This window comes from Jaculus jaculus, chromosome 1, assembly GCF_020740685.1.
Source record: "Jaculus jaculus isolate mJacJac1 chromosome 1, mJacJac1.mat.Y.cur, whole genome shotgun sequence".
Classification (NCBI taxonomy): domain Eukaryota; kingdom Metazoa; phylum Chordata; class Mammalia; order Rodentia; family Dipodidae; genus Jaculus; species Jaculus jaculus.
Window position 1 is genome coordinate 83,058,463 of NC_059102.1, and position 20,475 is coordinate 83,078,937.

Consider the following 20,475-nt stretch of genomic DNA (forward strand, 5'->3'; position numbering starts at 1 on the left):
AAGAACTTAGATTAGAGCCCCCAGGATGCATGTAAGCCAGATGTGCAAGGTGAGGCACGTGTCTAGAGTTTGTTTGCAGCAGCTGGAGGCCCTGGCATACCCATCCTCCCTCCCTCCCTCTCTCTGTCTCTCCCTCCCCCCCCCAAGTAAATAAATAAATACATAAAAATATATAAAGAAGGTCAAGTGAATTCATCTACTGAAGCTATCAGGAATAGGCAGGGGTCAACTGGAACAACAACACGAGCTTTCTAACTAAAAGATAGCATAGTCTGAGATTTTCAGATGAGTCAACTAGTACATTCCCATCCAAAATTCCAGAAGAATAGTCCATATACACTTGAGAGCATCTGCAGGCATAGAGACTTTACATCCCTGTATATACTATGTGTGATGTTTTGATTCAGGTGTTCCCCATAAACTAGGTGTTCTGAATTCTAGGTCCCAGCTGATGGCAATTTGGGAATTAAAGCCTCCTGGAGGCAGTGTATTATTGTTGGGAGGTGGGCATGTGGGTGTTATAGTCAGCTTCCCCATGCCAGTATTTGGCACACTCTCCTATTGCTGTTGTCCATCTGATGTTGGCCAGGAGGTGATGTCCACCCTCTGCTCATGCCATCGTTTTCCCCTGCCATCATCAACATTCCTCTTGAGTCTGTAAGCCAAAATAAACCCTTTTGCCCCACAGGCTGCTCTTGGTTGGGTGTTTCCTGCCAGCAGAGTGAACCTGACTGCAACACCATGCTCTATCCATCATCTTTAACCACCATGGAGGATATCTCCAGCAGGTGCAGGCCAATGGGACTGAAAAAAAAAAAAAATCCCAGGGTAGCTCTCAGAAATTTTCTTTAAAAGGGACTGTATGCCCTTCTTTCCTCTTCCTCTTGGCCTCCATCCATCTTGTTGGACAAGTTGGAGACAGCCTTGCACCTGATAAACACATCATGCCGTAGGACAGCAGAGCTCTGAGCTAGAGGGAGCAAAGCAATCACCACACCATCCCATTTTCCAGAACCTTACATGGTTAAGAACATCGATTTTATGTTTAAATATCTATAATCTTGGCTTTTGTTCTGTTGTTACTTTATACATTAATGATCTTATTCTTCAAGTTTTGTATTAATTCAGTTTAGTGGGTAAGGTGGTTAAAGATTGTAACTTATTACCTAATGCCCTGGAGAATGGTCATGTTCTTCATGTAGCTCCTTCTCCAATTATATTACAGGTCCTTAAATGGCAATGGGTCCAAGTCCTCTTGTCCATGCCAGAAAGAGACAAGAGAAGAGAAGAAGGAAATCTACACCACACACACATACCACACATACCACATTGCATGCATGTACACACAAGCAAACTTTTTTTAGTAACAAGCTACAGAATTGGGAAAGGAAGAGTATAAGAGTAACAATTTACTAATTCAGTATCAAACAAAACTCATCCTTCAAGCAGTGGGGTCTGGATGAAAGCTGAAGAATGAGAAGCCACAGATATCAAAAAATGATACCTTTTGTATTTGTTTTACATTTTAATTTTGCAACTGCATTTTTCTTGTGATGTTAAAATAAAAAACAAGTATGCAGACATTCCATGGAAAATATTGCTCTAATTCTTATCACTTAAAGAAATGGCAAAGTTGTTGAAAGAGAGCAGAATCAGAGAAGTAGTCAGAGGAAAGACAAATAAAGATTGAAAACAGCCAAGAACTCAAGACTGTGAGTGAAACAAGATTTCATAGATGATAAAGGGTCCTTTATCTTCTTCTCTGGAAGTTTATAGCAGCAGCTGCATAACACAGGGCAATTAATTGCTTTTTCCTGCCTGTGCCCAGAACAGATGTCAAAATGTCAATCATCTATCAAATCTTTTTGATATTTTGATTTGTATTTTGCAAAATTTGTGTTTGGCCTACTAATTTTCTTCTCAGTGTTCTAAGTAGTTGATACCATTTGGCTGAAGATGATCTGAGTAATAGGACCTTTTTAATCCTCCGTGTGTGAGAGGCCTCCGGAGTCACAGCTTCCTCATCTACTCTCTTCATCATCTATCTATCATCTACCCTCTATCATCTGTCTAGCAGCTATCATCTGCCGTCTAACATCTCTCTACCTAGCTACATATCATCTATCCTACAGTATCTGGCCATCTATCTTATTATAAATACATTGTAGTCTTTAATCTTTACCACAGTTTTGGGAAGCAAATGTGAATCTTTACAGATTTGGGAAATGAGTAGGTAAGTTAAGTTGTACTTGCAAACGGAGCCCAGTTGGCCCTACCTCAGGACCCTTGCCCTTAACTGCTCTATCATACTTCATCCCATTGCAACAAAACCTTTTACTCTGCAGTTGCTTTGCAAGCTCCATAGTCTACAAAATTAAAAACCTTAATTACCTCTTTCATGGTTCCAGACACCAATGGATGACTGTGGCAAATTGGTTTTATTAGAGGCAGTAATGTCAGAAGAAACTAACTGTGTTACCTTAAAAGCATAAAGTTTACACCATTGCCCTGTCCACCAGTATCGTAGTGTCTCCATCTTTTGTGCTGTAAGCAAAGTTTAAAGGTGCCAAGGAAAATGGACCACTTCATAACTGCAGTCTGTTAAATCAATAAACCGTGGACTGATTTCATCTATGACATTCTACTTCTTTGCAATTTTTGTTAATCAATCTAAATCACAGAATATACAATTTAAGATGAGCCTTAGAAATCAACTAGTCCATATTCTTCATTTTATTTATGAATATATTTGCTTTCCCTGAACATAAGTTCCTGCTTATATACAAAAGAAATGTATACTCATTCATTAAGGGTTAAAAATATGAAAGTCTGTAGAAAAGGTAAAAGTTCCCAACACCCAAAGAAAAAATTCTCACGTGAATCCATCCCACTGTGACACTGAAGTAGTTGCCAGAGCAGGCACTTGGAATTGGCTTTGATAAAGAAGCATTGACACCTCACTTGGGCCCACAAGGTAACTAAGTGTGGGACGCAAGCATCACTATGTGTGTGTCCTTTACTTTGGATCAGATGCCTGCTTGACTCTGCACAGGCTGGTTAAACACTGTAGGGCTGTCTATCTAGAAACCTGTGATACCTAACATCTTAACTACTGTTCACATTGCTGGGATCACATACAAAAAAAAAAAAAAATCCAGCAGTTTAAAGAAGCAAAGGTTGGTTTGGGATCATAGTTTAAGGTTACAACCCATCGTGGCAGAAGGCATCACAGCTAGATAACCTGTGTCCATAGTCAGAAAGCAGAGAGAGACAAATGTTAGTACTCAGCTCACTTTTCCTTTGCATGTGTAGTATTGTGTGATATGTGATATATGCACATGTATATGGATGTTCATGTGTGTGGATAGTATGTGTGTGAGGTAGTCTATGTGATGTGTGGTATATGCACATGCATGCAGTGCTCATGCCCCACATATGTGTTTGCATGTGTGTGCATGTGTGTATGTGTGTGTGTAAGCCAGATGAGAACTTTAGGTGTCCTTCCTTTATCACTCATCCACATATTTCTTTCTTTGGGACAGGGTCTCTCTTTCAACCTGCAGTTGCTATCCGTCAGTAAATCCAGTGCTTGAATGGGCTCAGCTCCCCCACAGACTGGGGAACACAGATGTGCATGGTCATGCCCAGCTTTTTACATGGGTTCTGGGGAGTTGAACCTGGCAATCTCCAGTCCAAGAGGCCCTCATGTTTAAGTGGCAAGTACTCTTCACTAAGCCATCACCATAACCCTCACTTTTTCCTTTGTATTCAGTTAAGAACCCCAGCTGATGGGATGGTACCACTCACAGGTAGGATGGGTCTTCCCACCTCAACGCATCCAGTGTAGCAAATACCTAACAGACCTTCCCAGAGGTTGTTCTCCTAGGTGATGCTGGATCCTGCCCTATTGGTTAATCAATATAAACCATCACACCTAACCTAGATCATTCCCCTTTAAGGCTAAAGGCACATGGAAAAGTCATTGTGCTAAACCTGCAGGTTCCTTGTACTCTAAGGAAAAGAAAACCTGGCAGGACAGGCTATACACCCCATAAGGATGAATACGCATAATGGCAAGGCTGTAATCTGGAATCAAAGGAACCAGACTGATGCCCTTAGCACTTTGCAGGACCAGAGCTGGGACAAGCATCAAGAAGACCACGCCTTGAGCAGGACTGCTTTATTATTCAGACTTCTTGTCCTTTGCCCCAGTTCCTCCTCAATTTAAACCTAAAATTTATGTCTGTCCTCTAAAGACAAACTCAAGATCAATAGACTCCTTTTATTTGTTACAATTTCACTGCACCAATTAAATCTCCTTGCTCTGCTTTTCACCGTTACTCATTATAATTGGCATTTCAGGATGGGTGGCCAGGCCTTGCTTATTGAGGCTTCTGGAGACATGCTTCCCTCTCAAACTCTGGTTATATTACAAGTTACTATGCCAATAAACCATAATGAAAATTCCTTTATTATAAATCAGCCCCTTTCTCTGGGGTTTTTCCTTTGAATAGATTTCCAGAGGTGGACTGTCACATCAGGGTCATATGATCTGCTACTTAGAGAAGGCCAGAGTCTTTTCAGCGCCTTCCATTCCTCAAATCCCTTTGGTTTAAAATGTTTACTATGAAAATATGATATGTTGGGATTGCATGCGCTGAATCCATCCTGACAATGCTTATAAAAACATATGACTTTTGACGGTTATGCAACTCTCATTAGGAATCTTTTCCTGGATTTTCAACAAATAAACATCTATGGTGCTAATAAAGGCCATATTTTGCAAATTGAGCTTCTGAGAAAGTTATTTGGAAGATTTTAAAGTTTTTCCACTAAAGTCTACTACACTCACTTTGTTTGAAGTATGGAATGTTAAAGTGTCATTGAAAGAGTCACAACATAATTTGAACACAGTAAAGGCCTAAGAAGCTCTGCAGAAAGAAAATATTTTAAAACCAAAGCTTGAAAAATTACAGAATATCTTTTATTTGTTTCATAAAAAGAGTAGATTCTTTGATAAGTCATTCCAGAGACATCAGACTGGAGAACTAAAATGGCTGAAATATTGAATAAGCAATGCTACCTACCAAATTTCTGGCTATATTTTATAATTTCATGCTTAATGAATCCATGACAGAAATACAAGTTTCATGTTATTTGGAAACCAGATTCTCAGGCACACTCTCAAGATCTTCTACTAATATCACCTTCAAAGCACAGAAAATTAAATATGGAAGGAAAGATTCTCTATCCTCTCCACCCCACCACTCATCTTCCACTCACAGTTGTTATTAATAACAATTTTTTGAAAAAACATCAGAAGCATTCTATAAGTTAGGAAGGTGTCTAAGGTATTCTGAATGTAAAATCCCCTTATGGTCTCATGTGTTTGGATGCTTAATTCCTGGCTGATGGTGCTGTTCAGGATGGTTGTGGAAACTTTGCGAGGTGGACCATTGCTAGAGGAAGTGTGTCATGGGGAGTAGGCCTTGAGTTTTTTAGAGCCCAGCCCCACTTGCTAGTTCCTTCATTCTACTCCCTCCATGCTGATATGAAGATGTGACACCTTGTCTCTGCTCCTGCCACACTTTCTGGGCCATGATAAAATTTCCTTATGAAACTGTAAGCCATAAATAAGCCGTTTTCTCTCACAAGCTGCTGCTTGAAGGATGTTTTTAACCTTAATGAGAAGGTAACTGCTACAGAGACATAATTTAAATTGATTTTGATTTTATACAAAGTCACATTTTCACAACAAGTTACTTTGACTGAATAAAATAGAATGAAAAACATGTACCAGATATGGACCATGGGTATTTACCCAAACTCACACCTAGTTCTGACTGAAACTGCTTTATTTTTTTTCTTGGGTGAATTCTGCATGTCTTAGTTCACAATAAAATTATCCAAAAGTTAGACACTGTTTAAACTTTCATTAAATCATGTTCAAGAATTCATCTTTGAAACTAAACTCATTCTCAGAATACATCCTGGTTCTCTATTTGGATATGACATATTCACTTTTTGTGCAAACAATTTTTGAGTACTTTGTGACAAGTGTTATACTAAGTTCTGGGATTATAAAGCCAAAAAAGACAAAAACATCTTGCCTTTAGAAAGTTTATAGTATAATTCAGAAATGCAGGCATAAAAACCAATGACTTCAAGAGTGTAAGTCTTAAAGACTCTAATGGTGGGGTATATCTTGTGTTACAGAAATAAATAGGAGGGTAGTATTTGACTCCAATTAGGTCTGGGAATATTTCCTAAAAGGGAGAAAAAGTGAATCTGAAAGAATAAGACTTAGATGAAAAGGAGAATGATGAACATGCTTAAAGATAGAAAGAATAATGTATGGTCAAAAATCTCAAAGCAAAGAGCCTTTTGTGTGAACTGGTACCAAATGACCTTCACAGTCATACTTGAATGCCATAGCATGACACTAATCAAACTCGCAGATTTCCATGACAGAAAGGCACCAACCACCACAGATCTGCTATAAAGGAAATGCTACTGGTGACAAAAAACTTGCTGCCAAGAGCTGGGGAGACAGCTCAGTAAGTAATAGGAGGACCTGAGTTTGAATCCCACAACTCTTTCAGGCTCATAAATACAGGACAATGTAATCGTTTCTATACATGTAAATCAAAGCCTACTGCATATACATACACTGAGGCTCAGCCAGGATTACTTCCTTTCCTTCCCCCTTTGACCCCAAACTCCTGGAAGAAAGATTTCTTTCCTAAAACTCTGTTTAAAAGTTATCACTGTACCAGTCATACAAGAAGTACACACATGGGCAATAGTGGCATACCACCTCCGCAGGTAACCAGTCGTTCTCCCATTGGACATGAGGCCCACTCAATGGGAGATAAATAATCTGTTAGTAAGTAGGAGAGAACCCATATCTGGTAATGGAAATCAAGTCAGAACTCCATGGTCAGAAACTCATAGACATCAGAGAGAAGCCCCCACTGCTCTTTGGAGAAGAGTGGGTTTGCACAACAACAGCAAAAAAAAAAAAAAAATCTCTCAAATAACTTTGCATATCCCCCTTAACCCAAGCTGTTCTCACTCTTGGCTGGAGAATCAAGAAAACCATGGAGAACCAAGATCCATCAACAAGATAAAAAATAGCTCACTGCCCACCACGAGATATGCCACCTCTACCACATCTGCCAGGGCCCAGGAAAAATTGCAAAGGAGGCAGCAATATGAATGCTGCTCTTACTGCCAGCCTGAGAACGAGCCCCCGGGTGGTGGTGACAGACATGATGATCAAAGAAAACCAATCGAAACAGAAATCCCGAGGCTAAAGAGAACGCAACCCTGAAGCAGACAGCCAACAGGCCTGCCGTGGCTCAGGGAATATTACAGAAGAGGGGGCAGAAAGAATGTAAGATTCTCTATTGCTTTCAGGTGTCACAAGACCCTACAGTGCCCCTTTGCCCCATGGTGAGGCCCTACATTAGAATACACAGCTGCGCTGGCGTTGGTTCTGCCCCACATGGCAGGACCTGAGGCAATGTGGGTCTCTGAGCCTAACGGCATTAACAAAAGTAAAACTTAAGGTGGACATGGTAGATCACACATTGGACCCCAGCACTCGGGAGGCAGAGGTAGGAGGATTGCCGTGAGCTCAAGGCCACCCTGAGACTACATGGTGAATTCCAGGTCAGCCTGAGCTAGAACAAGACCCTATCTTGAAAAACCAAAAAAAAAAAAAAAAAAAAAAAGTAAAACTTATTCTGCCTACTTGGGCAGAATTTGGAGAGGGCTGTAGAGAGTGCAGCATGTCTCAAGCAGCAGCATTAGAAGTGTCTCCTGGGCCTGGGCTACAGCACAGTTGGTAGAGTGCTGACCTAACCACACATGAAAGCCTGGGTTTGATCCCACGTGAACTAGACGTTGTCGTTGTGCCCCTGTCATCCCAGCACTCGAGAGAGGGAGGCAGGAGAAGCAGAAGTGTAAGATCATCCTCAGCTACATAGTAGGTTCAAGGCCACCTTGGGCTACATGAAACCCTGTCTCAAAGAGGAAAAAAAATATGGTGGTTTAAGTACTGGTTCAAAAGAAAATCTCCATAAACTCACAGGTTGAAAATAAAGAGCTGAATGTCTGTGCATTCAACACTCCCAGCACTAGGGAGGCTGGGGCAGGAGGATCGCCATGAGTTTAAGGCCAACCTGGGACTACAGAGTGAGATCCAGGTCAGCCTGGGCTAGAGTGAGACCCTGCCTCAAAGAAAAGCACACCAATATATTTTGTTTCTATTTGAGTGTGTGTGTGTGTGTGTGTGTGTGTGTGTGTGTGTGTGTGATACATGCACCCCATCCCCACGTGCACCAAGGCCAGAGCAGAATATCCAGTAACCTTATTTGCTTGTCTACATTATCTCCGAGAGACAGAGTCTCGCTGAACCTGGAGCTGCTGTTTTACAGTTGGACTGTCTAGCCAGCAAGCCCTAGTGATTCTCCTATCTCCTGCCCTCTCAGCGCTAAAGTTATAAGCATGCATAACCTGGCTTTTACATGGGTTCTACGGATTAAACTTAAGGCCTCCTAGTTTTCTAGCAAGTGCTCTTACTTGCCCTGCCTGGCCTCAACATTTCTATCTTGTCATGTGCTGTCTCCTTTGCTGGGTTTTGCTTAGTTCAGCTAGCCAAATGCCAGGACATCCTTCACGTTGCCATCATGTTCCAGTGGGGCCAGGGCTATTTTACACAGACCGCACTGTGAGTAGTGCCCTGGAGTTGGGGCTCACTCCTATAGCCTGAGGAATAGTATTGGCTTCAAGAATGGCAATAACTATCACACTTAAGTCCTACAACCCTGACTCCTTAAGAAAGCAATCAACTCTGTGAGGGCTATGGGGACCTGCACTATTAATGGCCACAGGAACTTCACCAAGATGAAAACACACTTTGAATGCACACCCCTAATGAGTGCCTTCCCTCTTCATATTGCCATACCCCAAGCACCGCTGTTTAAAGCTGTTTGGTGGAGCTCAGGCACCAGAATGTAAAAGATCTTCAGGTGATTCTAAAACAATAATTATAAATAACTACGTTTGAGAAGAAGTAAAAGAAACTTCTACGTCCAAAGGCTAAGGTAAGGCTGTTGGATCTGAAATCCCATCTCAGTAAGTCTCTGGGTCACGGTGGAGACAGAAACCAGAGCTTGGAAAAGAAACCAGGACCTACACCATCAATAGAATGAACTTACATTGTTTTTGTTTGGTTTTGAGACAGAGTCTCATGTAGCCCAGGCTGACCTGGATCTCACTCTGTAGTCCCAGGTTGGCCTTAAACTCATGGTGATCCTCCTGCCCCAGCCTCCCTAGTGCTGGGAGTGTTGAATGCACAGCTGTTTGCTGCCGCACTCTGTTTATGTGGTGCTAGGGAGTGAACCCAGGGCTTCATGCATATTAGGCAGGCACTCTACCAATTAAGCTACACCCCCAGCCAGGAGCTTAAACATAAGATCTAGTGGAGCCTACTGGGGGACAGTCTAGGAAAAGAAGGGAGAAACATGATGGGCTTAGAAAGACAAGGTCTCGGGCACAGGATAAAGATAGACAGGAAGTCCCAAATCTCGCGTCACAAGGAGACCCTTTCATGGAGCATACTGGATGGCCATTCCTAGGAGCCAGTCACATGTGTAAGACACACATATGAAGGCAGTGGATTTCTGAATTAGGAAAATGGTCAGGAAGAAATCAAAGTCTAAAATGAAAGAAACAAACCTAATTTCTAGACATTAGAAATACCACTAGTTTCTGTTGAATTTTAACTTTTATTACTTGCTGTGAATCTTTAAACTAACAAAGGTATACCCACATATGTATATATATTTACTGTTAATGTATATCTGCAATAGATTTGATTAGTCACAAGAATAGTGCTTTTCCTTGCTTTTTTAACAGCATATTTCAGGATGAAATATAAGTGGGTATATATGGGCTCAGTAACAGTTCTTAAAGTCATTACTTGCAAAATGTTGCAAAGCCCAGAAGGAGTTTGCGGCTATTTGCTTCCTCACCTGCTACAAAACAAGGAAGTCAGACCTCCAGGTCTTTAGGTCAAAAATCTCACATACCTTTCTAAAGTATAATTCCCAGTAATTTTCCTTATGTGCTAATTACTTCTTGTTAATTCTTCAGTGGAATAATGGAAATGCTCCAGACCCCTTATAGCATGCTTTCACTTGTTCATGGACCTCAGCCTTGTCCATCTTGCTACCTGCAGACTTCTGTTAAGGAAAAAAAAAAATCGGGCCTTTTCTATTCAATTGCAAATTAAAAAAAAAGAAGTTTTAAGAAAGAAAGGGGGTGATATGTTAAAAAATAAAATAGTTTTTCTTATTCTAAAAGGACTCAGGGCTGAAGAGATAGCTCAGTGGTTAAGGAGCTTGCCTGCAAAGCCGAAGGACCCATGTTCAAGCTCTCTCCAGATCCTACCTTAGCCAGACACCCAAAGGTGAGGCAAACACAATACTCCATATGCCCACTAGGTGGCGCAAGCATATGGAGTTCGATTGCAGTAGCTGAGACCCTGGCATGCCAATTCTCTCTCTCCTCCTCCTCTCTCTCTTGTACCATACATAACATTTATATCATAATATAATATATTTCTTTGTAGGAATATCTCATGTATATAATGACAAACTGTTTTCTAAGGTGCTTACTTTTTAAAAAATTTATTGATGTATTTGAGAGAGAGAAAGAGGCAGAAAGAGAGAGAGAATGGGCATTCCAGGACCTCTAGCTACTGTAAATGAACTCCAGATGCATGCCACCTTGTGTATCTTACTCACATGGGTCCTGGGGAATCCAACCTGGGTCCTTAAGCTTCACAAGCAAGCACTTTAAGCACTATGCAATCTCTCCAGCTCCTGCTTACTTTTTGAATACTTTAGTGTCTGTGGAAAGAATATAAACCTACAATATAAATTAATATGTTTTGAAAACTTTCTGAGCCTTGATATGAAGTTAGCTTTTTCAATTTTTTTTAGAGAGAGATAGACACACTGAGAGAGAGAGAGAGAGAATTGGCACTCCAGGGCCTCAGTCACTGCAACCAAACTCCAGATTCTTGCGCCACCTAATGGACATGTGCTTGCCTCACCTTTGTGCATCTGGCTTACATGGGATCTGAAGAGTTGAACATGGGTCTTTAGGCTTCACACACAGGCACCTTAATTGCTAAGCTATCTCTCCAACCTGAAGTTAGCTTTTGTTTTTGCTGTTTTAATTTACAGAACAATTCAACTCTTCTTACTTCTGGGCACATGTCCTCTTTATAAGACACTGTCTGGAAGTCTCCAGTCTTAAATCCTAACTTGCGATCTCTGTGGCCCCAAAGTTAACAACTCAGCTTTAATACTTTTACACCTTGGGCAGCCTGTGACCACCAGCCTGCTGTGAAGCACGATAAGATCTCTCACCACAACTCCATTAATTCACATAGCTGTCATCATTTGCCATTCACAGTATAGGCAAGCACTAAGTGGAGGGGAGATGTAGGCTCAGAACCCAGCCTCCCAATATTTCCCAGGGAGGGGAGGGGTCTCTATGCACCATAAGGGACCTGGCACTAAAGCAACTTAGCCCTAGATCAGGAAATGTCTCCTTACCAAGGGTAAATGAAGACCAGCGGCTCCCAGTAAAGCAATTCATCAACTATCAACAAGTGAGTCCCCATAGAATCTGTACACAAAATGATACACACAATACCATATGTCACTCCTGCCTAGCTGGAACTATCAAATCAGGACCACATGGGCTTTATGGCCAAAGGAGAATGATAAAATGGGTTCCATCTGGGGCTTTTGAAAGCTAAAACCAAAGTGCAAAACTAGTCTGAGGTCTTTCTTGAGGAAATTTCTCTGTAACCCTAGCCTATAGCCAAACTCTTGAGTCCAGAACTGATTTTTAAAGTGTGGGTTTATGTGGTATAGGTTTTATTCTATTTCTTTTGGTGGTAGTGTCTTACTAATTGGAAAATGGGCTAACTATCACCAGGAGAATGTTGTAATGGCAGACTGCAGTGGTGAACAGGATAGAAAGAAGATAAAAAAGTGCAACAACAAAGTCTTTGGGTACTGGTTAAAATAGCCAAGCAGCTACTCAACTTATATCCTTCTCCTACTTATAAGTGATCTTGACATAAACTTCTTATTTATTTGTTTGAGAGACACATAGAGGCAGAAAGAGAGAATGGGCACACCAGGACCTCCAGGCTCTACAAACAAACTTCAGATGTGCATCTGGCTTACATGGGTCCTAGGGAATCAAACCTGAGTCTTTATGCTTCTCAGGCAAGAACCTTAACTGCTAAGCCATCTCTCCAGCCCCCAACATGAACTTTTAACATCAATCAGTACCAGCAACTGTTCTTATCAATCTAAAATGTACAAAGCCTTGAGACATCTATTTTGGGGTACTTAAGTAAAATCATTGTAAAAAAATTGCTGTGTTCAGATCTACTGTGTGAAGGCAAGAATTAAATCAGTTAAAAGATTTAATTTACTGAGTACTGACATGTGGTGAGAGGGAATCTGATTTCCATGAGATGAAGAAATATTAAAAGAAAAGAAAAAGAAGGCCAAAGGAATGGAAGGCGAGGAAAGGCAATTAGGTCTGTAATTTGAAATGGGTTGTTAATGTTTTACTGCTAGGGAATTGTCCCTTTATGTCACATGACCATAAATGATGATGAATTCAAGTTTTATGCTGCCTAGAATGTCTTTGCTGCCATTCTTACTGGAATCCTTTCCACTTTTTAACACCAATTAAATGCCTTCTCTAAGATGCCCTAAAATCTGATCTTTCTGCATTGCTGAAGACCATATTTTATCAAAGTCATCACAAGCATTTGACCCATGATACTGGAAGTATCTTTTTATTTATTTATTTATTTTTAATTACTTTGGGTAGAGACTCACTCTAGCTCAGGCTGACTGGGAATTCACTATGTAGTCTCAGACTGGCCTTAAACTCTCAGCAATCCCTCTACCTCTGCCTCCCAAATGCTGGCATTAAAGGCATGCACCACCACACCTGGCTGGAAGTATCTTATCTATTAGTTTTGAAGGCAGGAGAACAAAACTGTCTGTTGCAGAAAGTAAGCATTTGATGTACAGATTAATAAACAAATAATTACTGTACCTTTAACAAACATTCTTGTCAAAACAAAATGGACATTAAAGCTTGGACATTTCTATGATTATGGGTTGCAGAGACGCTGTGACTAGCTCCTTCAAAGAGAGAGGGCAAACAAGTGAGAATGGGAAGAGAGGGGCTATTTTTTCTTAAGCGAAACATCTGGAGTGTGCCTCATAGCTGTGTTTTTCACTTTCTCTGTTAAGTATTTCCTTAAGTTTCTGAACAAAAGATATAGAAGATAAGCTTATCCATTTCACAGACAGTGCAAATCCAAGGGACCTGACTTCTGTCACTGAGGACACAATCTAGATCCACAGCCTTGTTCAAGGTTGAGTGGTGGACTCAAGCCAGTACATTAGTTTTCAATAAGCCAAACTGTGTAACCCTATACCTCCAAAATTAATTGCATATGTATGAGAAAAGGCAGACCTATTTTGGTAGTAATTTGTGAGAAGAAAAGGTTTTCTTTAGATACAGGAGAAGTGACCTTACTGTAGCTGCGGGTACAGACAGAGCCAAGGAGAATAGCTGAGAGGCTCCACGGGCCTTTAGGAAGAACTTCCGGCAGTGTTAACAATGAGCAGGGCTGAGATATAGACACAGGACAGACATCTTTGTCATAAGGAGGGAGTATGCACTGTGTACTTTCTGGACTCCCGTTAGGGGTACTATTGTCCTGTTGTCCAGGGGTGGGAGAGGAGGAGAGATTAAAAAAACAGGAGGAGAGGGAGATAGCACGCTTTGTGTATTGAATGACTGTGTGCTAACCTTTAGTCATATAGTTCAGACTCTCTACAGTGCAACCCCAGAGTTTCAAATTCTCAAACATCGGGTACTACAATGAAGCAAATTGAAAAAGTGATTCATCTCCTTACATATTTATCTGAAACTACTAATACAATTCTCTAATGCTGGAGGAGCAAGAAGAAATGAGAATGACATCACACTGCGCTTGATCTTCCCTACTCATCACTTCCATATTCTTATTTGTTCACAGATGTGTTCCAGGCAAGTCAATCCATAAGAAGGAATCAAAAGAACTCTAGGTTGTTGGGCAGAGCCAGGAAAGTAGTGGGTGAAGGATTGCTCTGCCCAGTCAGAGGACTCCAGCAGAAAATTTTATTGCCAGTTCTCTTCTTTTCACCTAAGTTGGGTAACCTGCCACGTGTTTGCTTCTTTCCAGCCTTCACACCTTTATTATCTCTCTTTCAAAGAAGAATTAATAACTGAACACACACGTAATGTACCATACCTAAACGTCCATTGAGGTAAGAGTTAATGCAATCATTTTACTTCGTGGGATTCTAGCTGATGTAGTTAAGCTTTCAGAACCAAGGAACATTGTGGCACAGAATTAGAGCTTACTGAAAATGTATTCAAAGGGCATTTCTTTTCAAGTATACCTCTCAGATTTACCATTCAGGATGCTGTAGCAACGCTGTCTTTTGGTATCAAAGTAATTACTAAGGTTTGCAGGCTGAAGTGGAAACATCTGCCATGTTATCAAGAGGAGAAATTTTATAAAAGACAAAATTAAAGTATTGCTGTTGTGCCACTGCCATTCTGCTGGAGAAGTAGGGTCACTTTTACAGGAAAGACAGGCCAGGCTTCTGGGTTTTAGTAGGAAATTCTCCGGCTTTTACACACTTACACTTATCTTCACCTGGGAATTTCTATCCTTTCTGAAGTCCTCACAATGCTTTTGGTCTACAATTTACAAAATGAAGAAGGATTTTGTGCTAACCTGAAATGCAAGCCCTGGAGTAAGATGCCAGGACACTGACAGGAACCTCAGGAGACAAAGATGTGACTCTTCTTTGAAAGGAAGCCGGCCAAGCATTTGTAAGCACTAAGCAGCTATTACATGATGGAACGAGAAGCTGGGTCTTGGAACCTCTAACCCCCGAGGGAAGGAAGGCCTCGGGATTATCCTGAAGTGTTTCCATCCATGCTCCCCTGTCCTTCGCAGTCAGATGGGAAAACGAAGCTGAGAATGGAAAATGGCAGGCCGTCTCAGCAGGCTCTGGGTGAGGCACAAAGCAGTGCCTGTGATATGATCTTTTAATACACATGTCAAATGTGTGAAAACAGGGAGGAGTAAACAGAAAAGCAGAAGTCTATTTTTGTCTTCTTTTATGAAAACTTGCCAATAAATGGCAAGTTAAAAGTGTCTTAACTTGCTGGGTTGGTGGCGCACACCTTTAATCCCCACACTCGGGGGGGAGGGGCAGAGGTGGGTGGATTGCTGTGAGTTTGAGGCCAGTTTTGCACTACAAAGTAAGATCCAGGTCACCTTGAGCCAGAGTGTGACCCTATCTCAAAAACAAAACAAAACAAAAAGTGTCCTAACTTTGCAAGATCCCTGTCCTTGGCTTCCAATGAATAGTTTACCACACAGACATATATCTTCAGGCTGCTGGAGGCTACGTTTTGCAGAAAAGAACACAGACCTTTTCTTATCTTGATGGCCAAGTTTTAGAGCCCTTTGAAATCGACCCCCAGTCACAGGAGGTAAGAGAAGCCACATCACAGACAAAATACAGAACAGACAAGGTTTCATTAGGCAGTGGAGACTTTGTTCGCTTTTTGTCTCTTCCAGCCCTACAGAGGCCTCTCTTTGAGCCTCTCACCTGGCGGCACAAATGCTAAGTCATTTGAATGAAAGGGTCAGGTTGCACACTGTGCCCTGTGGAAGCCCAAGCCCAGCTTGGACCACCCAGCTCTCCAGAGAGGACCCAACAGCAGATTCAGACAAGATAAGAGGCTGCCCTCCTATGTGACCTGGCCCAGGGAAAGTCTTTCAGAGTTATGTGATCTCACTGTGAAGGATGGTTGTGTGCTCTGAAGAGAGGTTGACTCAGTTAAACCAGTGGCTTTGGTGCTTTGTGAGAATAACCCTTATATGATGTAATTTACAGAAAAATAGTAAGCTGAATCTTTAAACCTATATTCCAAACAATTGCTAAAAAAAGGTCTCACACCCTGTACCTATCTTTCAAACACTGAACCATGTCCACCAATATCAGCATCCTAGCTAAGAAGAAGAGCTCTAAGCTTGGGAATGGGATGTAGCTCTGTGGTAGGAAGCTTGTCCAACATACACAAAGCCCTCATTTGGTCCCCACCACCAGAAAAAAAAAGATATTTAAACTTATTTAATCTATCTCATTTTACTGACAGATCAAGAGCAATTAGGTGGTCAGCCCAAGACTGGCTGGTGACAGTTGGGATTGGAGGAGCTGCAAGGACAAGGGTCATGTGAGAAGAGAGGCTACAGCATGAAGGAACCACTTCCTGTTCTTCAGTCACTGCAGGTTGGTGCAGTACAAAGTCAGTTTTTAGGTGAAACTCCTGCTTCAGTCAACCCAACTCCACCCCGCCAGCTCCAGGGCACAGCATCCCCAGACGGCTTCTAATGAATGAAGACCAGCCCTGGGTTTAAAGTGCCCAAGACAAGCACTGCTCAGCACTGCACGGACACAGAGGCTGTAGCACTGGCAAAGGGCAACGGGGTAACCAGGTACTTGGGCCCAAATGCCTTTTCAACTCACGGTGAGCAAGGAAAAAGACAGATGAGACTGGTGGGAAAGCTGGTTAAAAAGCCCTGCTCTGGCAATCAAGCATGCAAAACCATGTTGCACACAAGTTATGTCCAACATCAGCTCAAGATCGGGCTTAATATTTAAATGTGAGGTTTGGTATTAACCAAGTACATGACAAGAATTTAACTTCCAAGGACAGTGTATCACAGTGTTTACTCAAGGGTGCTATCACCGACATCATGTCACCTGTGCAGATTTCTGGCCCCATCCCAGGTCTCAAATCCTGTAGCAGTAGAAACTAGAAATCTGCCTTTTCACAAAGCCCAAAGGAATTGCTGCTGCTGCTGCTTTTTTAATCCCATGAGACAGTCTTTCTATGTGGCCCAGGCTGGCCTCAAACTCATGATCCTTAGCATCAGTCTCTTGAGTGCTGGGATTACAGGTGTGCACCACCATGTCTGGCCCAGGAAGTTTTTAGCTGCCTTAAATTTTGAGAGTCCCAGACCCCAGGCCGAGAGAAAGCCGAAAGGTCTTCAGCACTTTCCTCCAGTTACACAGGAAGCACTTTCATCAGCGAAGGAGGGCATGGGAGAATGATCAGAACACACAACTTCTGGGGCAATGGAGCTGCGTAAGAGCTGCAAAGCAGCCCTGAAGAGGTTAATCTCTCCAGCCACATCCCCAGCCTATAAACACGAACCAGCCCGGAAATGCTCTTTCTAAGCTTTGTAATTCACACCACTCAAGACTGAATGCAAAGGGGGTGGGGGGGTGAACAACATAGAAACTGAATTTAAATGCCTTCAGAATGATTTCTTCGACCGATGAGAACCAAAAGAAATTACGAAATTACTTACTCCAGCACTAAAGTCTCTGGACCAAATCTCAGGCCTGAGCAGAAAAGAGCCTAAACATCAGACAATAAAACTCAGAAAAATGTAATGTCTTTGCCTTTCATGTCATCTTACATCCCTGTAAAACGGAACTCACACTTTTAACTAATATATCCCAATGTAACCAAACTAATCCAAAGGTATCCAGAAATTGTCCACATTCTACATCTGACCCTCTTTTCTTTTTGCCATTTCATTTTAGCTGTGAGAAAACACTAACTTGGAAGACATTTTTTTTTTTTTTACAAAATTGTAAAGTGGTCAATTCATTAGTGAGTGCCATTGGAGATGGATTCAGAAGTTACACATGTGTGTCAATCTCATTTCTGGTATTTGGTTTGGTATTACTAAGGCTGGCTACCTCCTGACTTAACAAGAGAATTAAACTTTTGCAAGTCCCTTCTGCAGACTTTCTGCCTTGCCCTGGGGCACCCCGCTAACAGGAGAGAAGCACAGAGTATAGGTACCATACTTACAGGTAGTGGTTTTCCTCTCCAAGCCAAAATGCTAGAAGTGGCGGGCTGGAAGAGTCACTGACCCGGTAATCTGGTTTAAAGAGCTTTCAGAGAAAGGGGGAGGAAAAATATCCCAGGGAAGGAAGAGAGCTGAAATTCCAGTCTTTCAAGTCAGCTGGGTTTGAGTTTTCTTTGTACTAAAAATCCATTAACCCACAAAACACAAAAGTTGATATGGAATTGAAGTTCACAAGCACATTCCCTTTCCTGGTCTTCTCCAGGGCTTCTGCTGAGGCTTAGAAAACTTACTTTCCCAGTGCCAAGCTTCAGAGTCCGGGAGAGAGGGAGGGAGAAGGGCGTGTTAAGGATGCCTGCAGGGAGCCCGACCTCCCTGGCGGAGAGCCACAGCTTCTTGTCCAGCTTTCTGCTGGCCGGTCAGCAGGGACAAGGCAGAGCTTTTGTTAATAGATCGGTTGCTTCTCCTCCCAGCTTCCTTCCCCACTATTAGTGATGTACTAACTGCTCTGCCACTGGCTGAGCTCAAGCAGCCCCTCCCGCCCACAGCAGAGGCTCTCTCTCTCTCACACACACACAGAGACCTGAGCAGTCCCAGGCACACCCACGCACAACCATCAGCACAACCGCACAGACGTGCATGACTCCTATGCTGCACACACATACATACTCTTTTCCCTGCACCTCTTTTCTTGTAACCAGTTCCCATGGTAAAAGGTCTGAATTCAAATTCAGAGAACATGGACTGGATTCAGAATGAGAAGGGAAGGGGACTGTCCCTTATCAATCAACATCATGAAATTTACAAGAAAAGGTAGAAGAATGGATCTAGATTTCAGGGTGCTATTTTTTTTTTAAGGTAGAGTCTCATTGTAGCCCAGGCTGACCTAGAATTCACTCTGTAGTCTCAGGGTAGCTTCTAACTCACAGTTATCCTTCTACCTCTGCCTCCTAGAGTGCTAGGATTAAAGGCATGCGCCACCATGCCCAGCTTTTGGGTACTATTTTTAACATTGCCTTAGTTTGTTATTGTAGGTAGTTTTTGTTGCAAAACCATGAAGTTTTCATATTATTATGGGGCATTTATATATATATATAGTTCATGATCCCACAAATTCAGATAGGTGACAGGTCACAAACTATCCTTCCAACAGAGATTCTTTTAACCAGCCTTTTCAGTCTTTCCTTACCAATTAATTAATGAAGTGATTCCCTAGATTTTATCCCCATCAGAGTTGAAATGTGACATCCTTTCTGACTGAACTTTTAAAGTAGCCACAAAGAAAAGTTGGGAGCTAGAGAGATGGCTTAGAGGTTAAGGAGATTGCCTGCAAAGCCAAAGGACCCAGGTTCGATTCCCCAGGACCCACGTAAGCCAGACGCACATGGTAGTGCATGCATCTGGAGTTCCTTTGCAGTTGCTAGAGGCCCTGGCATACCTGTTCTCTCTGTTTGCATCTCTCTCTCTCTCTCTCTCTCTCTCTCTCTCTCTCTCTCTCTCTCTTTGTGTGTGTGTGTGTGTGTGTGTGTGTGTGTGTATTCTAAATCACTAGATGTATGAATTTTCCTTTATGAATTGGTTGTAGTTTCATATACCTATAATCCTAGCTCTCAGGAGGTAGAGCCAAAAGGAGTAGGATTTCAAGTCCTACTATGGGCTACATAGCAAGTTTGAGGCCAGCCCAGCCTATATGAAATCTTATTTAGAGAGAGACAGATAGGTAGAGAGAGAGAGAGAACCCTTTGATTCATTGAAGTTTTGAAAATAAATGGGTAAAGTTTGAAAAATCACTAAGCTGTTCATAAGTAAATGAACACTATTAAACAAGCATAGTGGCAATGAACCAAGCATGTACTAACCTTGAAAGAACAAGAAATAAAGCCATAATAATTATACATAAGAAGTGCAACATGAGAATTTTATTCTCAAACTGAATTTAAAGGTTGCTAGGTTGTGAATATCTAACCAAAAAAGAAATGGAGATGTTTTAGATGCTATTAGTTTAGATGAATCTATTTGATAAAAGGATAGTGTGCTGTGTGTAAGTGTTATGAATGTTTAAAATTATTATGAGAAAAATTTCTTCAGTATTCTATGAAAAAAAAAAAACCATAGACTAAAGCATACTTCAAGGAACCTGCATTAAATGTATCTTGTAAAGGTGATTATATTTGTAATGCTTGCTCTAGCTGTGCTGGATATATTCTACAACAAGCAATAGGTGTTAGTCAAAATGCCCTAAAATCTAAAATATTATTTATATAAGTAACTCATTCTTTCATATCTTCCAAGAAAGGATAGGAGTCTGTTGCAATGATAATACAATTTTCAATTTTAATAAACAAAATATTCTTCGAACAAGTTTAAATGTTAAGCTATTTAAAAAAAACAACTAAAGAAGCTGG

At 41.5% G+C, this 20,475-nt stretch overlaps 1 protein-coding gene across 10 annotated transcripts in view; it reads right to left on the bottom strand.

Moving 5' to 3' along the window:
• Frem1 (FRAS1 related extracellular matrix 1) overlaps positions 1 to 18,546 on the bottom strand; it is a 181,176-nt gene extending 162,630 nt beyond the window's left edge. For 9 of the 10 annotated variants that reach the window (XM_045154007.1, XM_045154014.1, XM_045154000.1 and 6 more), the window contains exon 1: positions 18,076 to 18,546. The gene's annotated coding sequence lies outside the window, so the exon portion shown is untranslated. The remainder of the gene's footprint in view (positions 1 to 18,075) is intronic. The other variant, XM_045154003.1, reaches the window with a different exon arrangement.
• Positions 18,547 to 20,475: the final 1,929 nt, after the last annotated feature.